This window comes from Chinchilla lanigera, unplaced genomic scaffold (assembly GCF_000276665.1).
Source record: "Chinchilla lanigera isolate Chin_1 unplaced genomic scaffold, ChiLan1.0 scaffold00017, whole genome shotgun sequence".
Lineage (NCBI taxonomy): Eukaryota > Metazoa > Chordata > Mammalia > Rodentia > Chinchillidae > Chinchilla > Chinchilla lanigera.
In genome coordinates this window covers 21,683,466-21,691,402 of record NW_004955418.1, presented here as the reverse complement: position 1 = coordinate 21,691,402, position 7,937 = coordinate 21,683,466, and the positions used below count along the sequence as shown (strand labels likewise).

The window sequence follows — 7,937 nt, the reverse complement described above, 5'->3', positions numbered from 1 at the left end:
TTCTAACTAGTCTGGCATATAACATGATCAAAGGGGGAGTTCTTCATGGATGTAGGTAGTTGTTATTATAAAATCCAGACCTGCAGGTTAAAGCCTGACTTCATTATTATAATCTGTTTTTGTTTCTTTTTGTTTTTTGACCAAGAATTGAACTCAGGACCTTGCACTTACCTAGCAGGTGCTACACTGTTGAACTACATCCTTGACCTTGACACCTTTATTTCTGTGGCATTTTAAAGAATTTCATGAAAGCCTGAAAAAAAATGTATAACTAAAGAAGACAACTTTTTTCATTCTAATTAATAAAGTAGATGCCTTGACTTCAGAGATTGGGACTTCTACCAAATTGTCCCGCCCTCCACACCCAGCCATTTCACACATACATAAAAAAAAGTGAAAGGAAAAGGAGTCTCACCTGAGTGACTGTCAATTCCTGTGCTGGAATTTTTAGTGTTTTACCAAAAAAAAAAAGCTGGTCATTTTGAAAGTTCATTAAATGCAGTCCTATTTAAAGCAATGGTGAAATTAAACTTTGTATGCTCATTGCAAAGTTTACAGCATCTGACAAATTGTAATTCTGCTCTTTGCAAACTTCTAAACACTTCCCGCTAAGTGACAACAAGCTTCACCAAGTTTCCACAACCCTTCTGCAGCTTCTTCATCTCACTATAAAGAACAGATGCCTTTTAGGGGCTGCTGTGAGCTCTTCTGTTCTCTGTACAATATGTACACGTACAGAAAAGAACTCACATTTAATAAAAATGTGATAGTCAAGGCCTCCAGAAAGCCTCAGCAGTGAGCATGCAGCTTCAACAGCTGGTCCTGAGCAGGGGCTCTCTGTCAATCATGGGAAAACATGACAGACTTGTGACTTTGTGGTCAAAGTGATAAAATTTACAGTTTCAGAGAATCACATCAGTAACAAAATAATTTGTGTTATTAAAATATACAAAGATGCTCTAATTTGTTTTCTAACAAGTTTAATGAGCATGAATGTATACTTTCATAATTACTATAAGAAAAAGTGAAAAAGTACATGAATAAATATAATCCTAGTTATTTTCATGTAAATCATTAGAATAAAAACTATATATCTGACACTGTTTCTTCCCATGAACATTAATGACAATAAAGTCAAGTCAGAATGCACAAGTGTATCCTGGGAAATTCAATAACTCTACCACCTACTTGTTTCCACTTATTTCTCAAGGTCATGATTTTTGTGAACTCAGTCACCTATTGTGAACTTATTCACAAAATTAACAGGTAGAATTTTGCCAGTGTGTATATATATTTCACAAATTTTGTAATTTTTTTTGATTGTATAATTTAAAATTTTATCCTTACAAAATCCTTCCGATTGTCAACTTTATTCAACAGTACAACAACTCCTCCTACAAGTAATTTTAGTATTTTTTTTACATATGAACCTGATCTTAAGGATTTAACTGTAACTGAATTTTTAGACCTTTCCTCTAGGAAGGAAAAACAGCAAATCTGATTTGGGAGCTCCTAGACATAAATAGAATCAAACAAGTCAGTCGCATATTGTTCAAAAATAAATAAATAAGGAAATAGTTGCTCAAGACATTTAAATAATCATTAGCATTTTGAGAAAACCTAAGATATATATATGTATGTATATATGTATGTGTATATATTCCAAAGAAAACAAGACAGCCTTTATTAAGCATACAGAATGCTTACTAGGTGAATTCTGGAACAAAGTGTTAAGGCAAAAGATTTATATTTATGAAGAGAAACCAGAGTGTGGAACAAAGTGTTTTACACACATATATTATAATTTCATACATAAACTGTATGAGTTTAGGTAAGAGGAGTCATGATACCAAATGGTCTTCTCAGGAAACATGGGTGATAAAATAATTTTTTTGTGTGTTATTCTTCATAGGACTTTCTCTACACTGGGCTTCCATTACTGGCATCTTCTAGTTTGCAGTTTGGGTTACTCTTGGATATTGTCATCATTATTTGAGTCCCAGACTTTGTAAATACTTTCCACTTAGTGCTTCCATTGTTATATTTATTAATTTTAATTAATCAATAATTTGATGAGCAAACATACTAAAAACCACATACACTAGAATATACTACTGTATGACATATGCTTTATGAAATTTGACAAGTTTTAAGATTCTCTGAAGCTTATTCTTATTTAAAAAATTAGGTTGACAATGTTGCCTGACTCAAAGATTTGTTAGTAGAAATAAGTGGACTAAAATATTTAGAGCACTAACAATGGATTCTCATACTTGGTAAGTGCCAAGTGATAGTAGTATTAGCAAGAATGTGGATTCTTCTCATATAATGTAGTCCCTGACTCCCTCTTTTCTGACTGGAACCATGGAGGGTGTCAAAGACAAGAAAAAGAAGATTCCTGCTGTTCCAAAAACACTTAAGGAAAATTGAAGGCATTTTGCAGAGTTGAAGGTAAAGTGCCTGTGAAAGAAGTTTGTCCAAAAAATGCTTCAAAAAGGCAGGAGGAAGCTCAGCTATGCAAAAGCCAGGCACTCTCATAAGGTATATAGACAGATGCACAGAACAGAGATGCAAATAGCTATGATGGCAAGAAAAGCTGGCAACTTCTATGTACCTGCAGAACCCAAATTATCATTTGTCATCTGGATCAGGGGTATCAATTGTGTGAGCCCAAAGGTCTGCAAGCTTCCTCACCTTCATCAAATCTTCAATGGTACCTTTGTTAAACTTAACAATGCTTCTAATAACATGCTTCTAATAACATGTTGAGAATTGTGGAACCATATGTTGCATGGGAGTACCCAAACTTGAAGTCAGTAAATGAACTAATATACAAAGAGCTCCTTTAATTGAGATATTTGTCCCACCTAGGCTTTTGGAATCTGATTTGCTTGTCATTCATCCTAAACTTGAATATATTCGGGTCATGCAGCCTTTCTCCATCCTTTGGTGGAGGGCATGACTCTAGGTAGGGACTCGTGCACAAGTAGTTGAGGTTAAAAGAAGAAGTGAAGGGGAAGTTTGTGATTCTTGTGTTAACTGCCTACCTGGGAACCTCCTTTGCCTCTGCTTCCCAATTGCTTTAATTTAGCTGCCTTTGTCTTTCTAATTCTGCAAAGTCTAGCTCCCTTTGCCCTTCTAATTGCTGGAGTCTGGCTGCAGAAGTCAAAACTGCCTTATTAACTTTTAATAAAGCTCAGTGAGACCTTCAACCTATCTTTTCCTAGCATACAATCTCCTCTGTCCCTACATTCCCCACTCTGAGACAACCATCCAACTGCTGTTAAGGAAAAGGACAATGACAGATCAGAATTTTTTGAGCTGAGTAGGTTGATGGTTGAGGGGCAGTAAGTTTAAGTCTTTAGCAGGGAAGTTCATCTGATGGCCTCCTCAGTGGAAGAAGTCTGGCACCTGTACAATGGGTTTTGTCTGTGTGACCACTTGGTTTGGCAGCCTGTAGGTGAGCAAAAAAACAAGCTTTGCATATATGACCAAAACATGAATAGTAGAATGGAAAGGCAGATTGGGACAGGAGCTATGTCAGACACAGGTTAGAGGAGCAACTGCAGCCCTCTGGCCCTTAGAATTGTCAGCAAGGGTCAGAGACTGGAGCTGCCTGCTCTATGTCTAGCCTATATTATTATTACTCTTACATATCTCTAGCTCTGTCCTCATGTGGTAGGGTGTTTAAAACCAAGTTAAGTTGAGAACGTTGTCAATCATAATTTACCTCCTGATATATTCAAGTCAGTTAAGTCTCTTCAAGCATTTCTTCTGGGGTCATGGTCAGATCCTCTTAGCTCATTTAACTTATCGTGTCTGGTGTGCCATCTGCCAGGATGGGTCACAGTCTGTGCTAGACCACATGGCACTCCTTGGAAGCATGGGAACATTTTTCCCTTCAGTGAACCTCTTTCTAGCACAATGCACACTGGTGGACTCCTATCTTCTGGGGTCCAACAATTTCCTTGCTCAGGAGATTGGGTAGCTCACCACAGTTGTACGCTCCTATAGAAAGGTACCTTCATGTCCTGGGTCCTTACTGACCCTGGAGGACCAGGCCAAAATATTGGCTGTCCTCTTAACCCAATTATCTTTTTTAGTTTTGGTTTTCCAAACTTCAGTCATTGAACACCCAGCAAGAGAAGATCCATTATATCAGTGGTACACTGCAAGCAGTTCATTTTATGATTTTACCTAGATACCCAGCCTATAACAACTTCCCTTCTGAAGTCATGTCCCTATCTGTATGAGGGGCAATAACCACTCTGGCTACTTCTGGCTGCAGGTGGCCAGGGTTGTGGTTAAAAATCTAACTACATTTTTAAAACATCCTAAGTGAATATGTATGTACATTAAACATCTGACTAAAGGAATTTTCTTCCCCTTAGGCAATTACATGCTAACTGTGTTTGAGAAGACCTACCCTTCCCTACCCTCAGCTCTCTTATGGAGTTAAAACTGATTCTACCTTCAGGTTCCAGAGATAAGGGTGGTGTCCTGAAACCAGTCAATGCACACATGAGAATCTCTTTTCTACTGAGGATGGAATCAGGCTGAATGTATGTAGAACTCAGATCAGACTAGAGTCAAAGAAGGATTTGGATCTCAGCTACCCGGAGGACCTTTTATTCAACTGTGGTGTTTATAACAAACCTATGAACATGCTGTTCTAGTGAAAGTGATGCATAATCTCAGTACTTTTGATATTGTTTTGAAAAAAATCCTATTTTGCTTAGCCAATAAGCATCAGATTTCCTATCACTTGCAATTTGTCTCTAAAGTCACTGATGTCTCCTGAGTGTATCTAGAGCTTGAAGTCCATGACTGTACTACAGCTACCAGAGGACCTAAAATAGGCCTGAACTTGCAGGCAGACTCACCAGTTTATGTCAAAGGAGCATGAAAATGAAGCAGGATTTAAACACAACCAGAGTAATGGTCCTCAGACCAGCTATAAATTATTATACTGATCAGCTGCTGACCTTTAAAAATATACCTATATTAAAAGTCAATTGATCTGGCCTAGAAATCATACTTTGGGTTATTTTCAAATCCAGCCAGGGCTGAAGACCATCCACCTCACCATACAGGTTGTCAAATGCATTCTGAGAATTGCTCAAATCCTGTTCCTCAATGTGGTGACTTTAACAATAGTCAGGTAAGCCTGGGCTGCAGCTGTCCTCAGGCTAAGGTTTGACATTGCACAGCTTCATATAAACATGATACTGGCTGAAGCATCTGAACCACTTGAAATGTGAAACTGCTATTGTTTAATATACAAGACATGAGCAAAATGTTCAGTGTGTTTTTAATTTTTAAAAATATATTACAGTAAGAGATGTATTGCCATCAAACACCCTTAAATCTCTCCCCCTCTTGAACATACGTCTCATTGTTCTTGCCACTTTCTGAAGCACTTATGGAAATCTTTTATGTCTTTAGCTGCACTATCCTGGCTTTCTCCATGTCCTAAATTGATTCAAAATATTTCCCTTTCAAAATATTGGTCATTTTGACTTTGGGGAAGATCCAGAAGTTACACAGCACAAGCTCTGGTGAATAAAGTGGATGAAGACATGGCATCATGTTTGTAGGAGCCTACCTTTGCATTGTATGACACTCAGCATCAGGATTCACCATATTTTTTTTAATTTTACCACCTAAAGACACTCCTGAACCAGCACTTACAGAATGACTGCAGAAAGTGGCAGGATCCATGGGATGAGTATATTTGAAGTGAGGGGGAGGATTTTGAGCAGGCTATGAAAATGTATATTTTGCTGTAGTAAACTTTGTAAATAGTCACTACATTTTTGGGTCACATGCCTATATACATAGAAAGAGACTTATTATGAGGGATTGGCTTAGGCAATCATGGATGCTGGTGAGTCCCATAAGCTGGTGACCCAGGATAACCAATGATGTAGCTTCAGTCTAAACTCAAAGTCCTGAGAGGCAGTAGTGGCAAGTTTTGAGGGCAGAAGAAAACATTTCTCTCCACCCAAGAGGAGAACATATTTGCCCTCCTTCTTCCTTTGTGTTGTGTCCAGGCCCTCAGTGGGTTGGGAGATACTCACCTGCTTTGGGAGGGTAGTCCTTTCTTCAGTCTATCCATGAAAGTTCAAATGTCTTCCAGCAACATCCTCATAGGCACACCTAAAAGTAATGTGTTGGAAGCTATCTGGGCATTTGTTGGGCATAATGCAAAATCAGCTGTCATAGATACTCTAAATGTTGCTTGCCTTTGGCTTACTCCTGAGGTAATTAACACTAACCACAGCCAACCAGTGACAGAAGACTACAAAACAGCAGAATTATCAAGGAAACCTACCACAGAATAGCATAAACCTAACCTTCTAAAAATAACAAAATGGGGCTAAAGCACTGAAAAGTATGTGGCAAGAACACTTCTTGAAAATAAGAGAAAAAAACATGAAGTAGTTTCTCTAGCAAGTTGTGGCGGTCTATCCAAATGATAGAAGAAAAGGTGGGCTCCTCTAGACACCATCAGCTTTGACCTCATTTCCACAGAACTAGGTACAAGGGATGGATGAATTAATTGATTGCATTATAAGCAACAAAATCCATGCATACAAATATACATACACATATATACACACATGAGAAAAAAAAATTTAAGTAGATTAATGAAGTTCAGCTCCAAATAGAAATATTAGTTCATGTCAATCCCCTATGAATACATATTCTTTACACTGAAGCACTGACTTGCTGTGGATCTGCATAGTTCGAGGATATTTTTAAAGAGTTCACCTAAGCAAGGAGCAACCTGTCACTGCCTGCCTTGTTAGAGCACCTGATGACCCACATAATTAGCACAGAACTATTGAAAGGAAATCCAGCTTAGGAAGTGAAAATAAAAACTGGAAAATGAAATTAAAAAAAAAAAAACAAGCAAGTAAATAATTATTTATCAAGTAGTCTTTGATTCTGCAATGTGAAAGAAGACCAAGCATTGAACACAGACATAATCTTGACAGGCGAAGTTTGTGAGACAGAGGTAGAAGGGAAGCTTGCTCTCTGGAGTGGGGCGTCAGCTCCAGGCGGAAGGTTACGTGACTCCGGCAGCAGCATTCACAGGCACTCGGGATGTGTCAGCCAGGCCTGTGTAACTGTTTGCTCTCAGCCGCAACTCTCAGTTTTGAAACGTGTGAAAATCACCAAATTAGACAGTGTCATGTGAGACTATGAACATTTTTCTTCCTTGTTTTTAATTATTAAAAATTGTAATTGACCTGTATAAGTAATGTCTGCCACGCTGCTTAAATAGTTGAGCTTTAATGCGAATGCCATTCATTGCTAATGAAGAAAGGGGAGTTTGCTTCAGTAACTGGAGTGTGACAGAAATGTCAGCTATGAAAACATAACATTTTTATTCCTGAAACAAAGAATAATTTTTCTACTGTGTATTTTTTTTCACTGCAGCACCATATGATCTACAGCCATATGATCTACAAATCTGGTTACTTCACTCCACAGAAAATCTCAAAGATTAGAGATACTTTTATTCTTTCTTAATTACCTTACTCATTTCCAAATTAAGTCTCTACTTTTGTTAATAATCAATTTGCATTCAAGTTCCAGATTCCTCTATGGCAGTAAGCCAAGAACTAAAGAAAATATTGGTTGAAAAGGACGATACGAGAGGATAGGGGAGCCTAATTTATTTTTGTCCGTTATCTCTCATTTATACTGTGGGAGAAATTCATCTTAATTTTTTTCAGCTGTTGGTGCACCTTTTTTCTCCCTATAAACTTTAGGTAAGACAGCTGGAGATCTTGAGATTCTGCATTTTCTACATCAGCAAAACTCAGAGTCTGTGCTACGAAAGTAGTGTGATTCTGTTTAATCACAGTGTTATATAACTCTGCAGATTCTCTAAGGTGTAATGATATTTAGAGGTGACAGTAAAAGCA

At 37.8% G+C, this 7,937-nt stretch overlaps 1 pseudogene; it reads left to right on the top strand.

Moving 5' to 3' along the window:
- The first annotated feature begins 2,364 nt into the window (after positions 1-2,364).
- LOC102030635 lies at positions 2,365-2,849 on the top strand (annotated as a pseudogene).
- Positions 2,850-7,937: the final 5,088 nt, after the last annotated feature.